The sequence below is a fragment of the Balaenoptera physalus genome (genome assembly GCF_965194825.1).
Source record: "Balaenoptera physalus genome assembly, chromosome: 6".
NCBI lineage: Eukaryota > Metazoa > Chordata > Mammalia > Artiodactyla > Balaenopteridae > Balaenoptera > Balaenoptera physalus.
The window spans coordinates 99,712,127-99,715,971 of NC_138885.1; the positions used below are offsets into that span (position 1 = coordinate 99,712,127).

At 39.5% G+C, this 3,845-nt stretch overlaps 1 long non-coding RNA gene across 1 annotated transcript; it reads right to left on the minus strand.

Moving 5' to 3' along the window:
* Nucleotides 1–1,577: 1,577 nt before the first annotated feature.
* Nucleotides 1,578–2,829, minus strand: LOC309663461. Its single transcript, XR_014265297.1, has 2 exons — nucleotides 2,624–2,829; nucleotides 1,578–1,702 (listed from the first exon to the last, which is right to left on the minus strand). It is a non-coding gene; the product is annotated as an uncharacterized lncRNA (long non-coding RNA).
* Nucleotides 2,830–3,845: the final 1,016 nt, after the last annotated feature.

The window sequence follows — 3,845 nt, forward strand, 5'->3', positions numbered from 1 at the left end:
TTTCTACACAGATTTTTCTACCCATTAAGATATATAGACACTGGTCTGGTCTCATCTTTGAGGCAAATTATTATGATAAAATAACAAATACATGAAAAAATTTAAATAAAAGAAAACAAAACAAAAATCATGTTAAGGCTAACTTACAAAATTAGAATTCTCCCCAAAACAAGGAAGTATTTTTCCTCAATAGTTGCTGTAAACTAAAATTTTTTTCATAGCTGGGACAAGATATAGCCAAAATATTTAACTAAAGAGTTCAAAATAATATTATACAAGTTATTTATTTATCCTTTTGCATGTAGTCATTACATTGAAAAATCCTTAAAATTTTATCTAAGGGAAAAATCATTCATAGCATAATTATGTCATTAGGACCTCACAACTTGGGAAATAAGTTATCCCTGGGAAATGAGAGAGAGAGAAAAATCTCTATGAATATAAAATGACCTATCCTTACAATAAACTAAGGTTATTTTCCTGATTCCAAACTTTAAATTCAAATATGTTCATACATACATAAATTCTGATTACAATCAAGGAAAGGCTTTTTTTTCTGTGCATAAAGTATCTCAAATCAGATTTATCAATTTGAAATACTAGAAATTAACTGTGGAGGTCTTATGATACTTAAAATCATGGTAAAGATGAATGAAGCAAACTGCAGAAGACTCTAAAAGGGAGAGATAAGAAAGTAGACTGTCAAGAAACTTCGGGCATTCAAGGAGAAATTCGGTGGTAAGCCCCCTGTTTTTTGTTTTTGTTTTGTCTTCTATCTGTCCTGCTCTTGGCACAGAAGAACTGTGCAACCCTAAAACACTAACAGGCACAGACAGAAAAAAAATGAAAACAAAGCAGGATAAGCCTGCTGTTTCTGGGCAGGGGACCAAGTGAGAAGGAGGTCCTGCAGGATAGACATTTTGATGGCGCAGGCTTTGGTCCAGCTGAACACCACAGAAAAAACTACACCCCTCCATCACCTACTGCATGTGGCTGCAGACACAAGGACTGTATGAGCACAGCTCTGCCTCCTGGTTGGAGGGAGTCTTAGAGATTGTGTGACTCCATTCATCCCTGGACGTGATGGACTGGCTTAATCTAATGATTGTTGAACATCTACAGGGGCTGTGGGCATGAACAGAGCCTATTAAGTGTCCTGCCCAGGCAATGAGGCAGCTCCACCGGAAGTCCTGGGGTCCCTAGTTAGTATGCCTTTCTACCTTTCAGAGTAATTTTATGATTACGTGTTGTATTATGTCCAAGGATTTCAGCTGTACCCATCAGAGAGAAATGAGGCTACATCATCTTACAAAAAATTGCAACTCCCAGTAAACTTTTTTCATTTATTTTTTATGAATGTGGTTAGCCAATTGTAAAATTTGTATGACAGCGCCAAAGATCTAGATTAATCCAAACAATTGTTAAAAGGCAAAAGAAAGTTGGAAAACTTACATTACTTGATTTCAAAGGTACAGTGTACTGGCATAGGATATTGATTAATGGAACAGAAGTGCAAGTTTAGAAATAGGCCACTATATATGGCCAGTTTATTTTCCAGAAATATGCTAATGTAATTTTTTTTTTTAAGTTTTTATTTATTTATTTATTTATTTATTTATGGCTGTGTTGGGTCTTCGTTTCCGTGCGAGGGCTTTCTCCAGTTGCGGCGAGCGGGGGCCACCCTCCATCGCGGTGCGCGGGCCTCTCACTATCGCGGCCCCTCCCGTTGCGGAGCACAGGCTCCAGACGCGCAGGCTCAGTAGGTGTTGCTCACGGGCCTAGTTGCTCCGCGGCATGTGGGATCCTCCCAGACCAGGGCCCGAACCCGTATCCCCTGCATTGGCAGGCAGATTCTCAACCACTGCGCCACCAAGGAAGCCCCTGTGCTGATGTAATTCTGACACATGGGAAAAGATAATCTTTTCAGTAACTGGTACTGGAAAAACTGGATATCTACATGTTACCTCTCACCATTGACAAAAATTAACTCATAGAGATCATAGACCTAGATATAAAAACTAAAATGATAAAACCTTTAGAAAAAATAAAGCTTTGGATGTAAAAATTGGCAAGTAAAGATAAAATCTTTTGGATGGTGGGAAGAAAGGGGCTGAGCCAGAAAGGCTAGGGAATTCTCATACGTTGTCCCATTACTGGAATGAGCGTAAGTAGTATCAGAAATGAAACAGCAGCTGCAGAGGGTGGCTTCAACAGAGTAAAAGTCAAGCTTTTCCTCCTGGTAGCTGTATGCAGTCCTGTGCCACGAAAAGAGACTCTAGACCTTAGTGAGTTAGTTCTTAGCCTGATTAGATGATCTCCTGTTATGTAAATGCGTAAGCATCACTGCCCCAACACATTTTCTGGTCTTTAGGAAGAGCTCTGAAGTAGCTATTACAAACTGCGTCTTAATCATTACTTTTTAAATTTTATTGATTCTTATCTTTTTTTTTTTTTTTAAATTGAATGCAAACTAAGACCACTTGACTGTTACTGAAATGAATAGCCCAGTTTGCTTTTTTTTTTTTTTTTAAAGAAATTCACGTTCTTTTATTTTATTTATTTATGACTGTGTTGAGTCTTCGTTTCCGTGCGAGGGCTTTCTCCAGTTGCGGCAAGTGGGGACCACTCTTCATCGCGGTGCGCGGGCCTCTCACCATCGCGGCCTCTCTTGTTGCGGAGCACAGGCTCCAGACGCGCAGGCTCAGCAATTGTGGCTCACGGGCCCAGTTGCTCCGTGGCATGTGGGATCTTCCCAGACCAGGGCTCGAACCCGTGTCCCCTGCATTGGCAGGCAGATTCTCAACCACTGCGCCACCAGGGAAGCCCTGATTCTTATCTTGATAGTGTCCAGGGCACCTATAATAACTATCCTCTACTCCACCCACTGGTAGCAAAGAGCTCAGAATATTTTCACAACTGTCCCCAGGTGCATTATGATTCATGCTCAAATTAGATCCTAATGCTATATAAATGCTATAATCAGAAGTTGAAGGAGAGTAAATAAGCTATAAACTCTGGGTGTCTTCTGATTCCTCAGAACCCCTTATAGTTTAATGAACAGAAAAGTTTTCTGTTTATTCCAAAGTGTCAACTATCCACATACATGATTTCAGTGAGTAAATAACAGACTTACAGTCAATGGTGTCTTCAATTCTATTCTTCCCCAAACGTTTTTTTTTTAGTAGTGAAACATGTTTAAAAAGAAAACATGGCAATATATTAAACATAAAAGCAGATGAACCCGATTCCTCAGATTAAATTTTAATTGTTTGTCTGAAGATGCATTACTGATTAACGAACTTGAGAAGAACTTCTGAGAAAAAGCAGACTTGAAAAACACTGCTCTGTATATGTGTGTGTGTGTGTGTGTGTGTGTGTGTGTGTGTATGTGTACTTAATATGACTTCAATCCTACTTTCTCCCTTTTTTTTTTTGCACAGTTCCCTCTTGACTTAAATATATATACTTAAAACTAGAAATGGATGAGGAGAAAACTTCATGTGTAACAAGGTAGATATGTAATCAAACACCTAAGGTTCAAGTCCCAGTTCAGCCACTCATACCTTATAGAATACTTGGACTGAGATTTGGATTACTAGTTGTAGCAAATTCAGTTTATGCTCAACCTAGACAGGTACACTTGTCCAGTTTTCTGGATGGAGATGTTTGAGAAATAGTTTGTGTTTTGCCTAAGATCGGGAGCCAGTGTGCCACTACAGCTACCCACACAGTGCCCAGTGGCAGGGTAATCATTACCTCTGTACACTGGCTGGATCAGGTCTTCAGGACCATTGCTTCTCAAACAACTCTTTGGAGAGGTCAGGTAACTCTACCAGAAAGTGTGG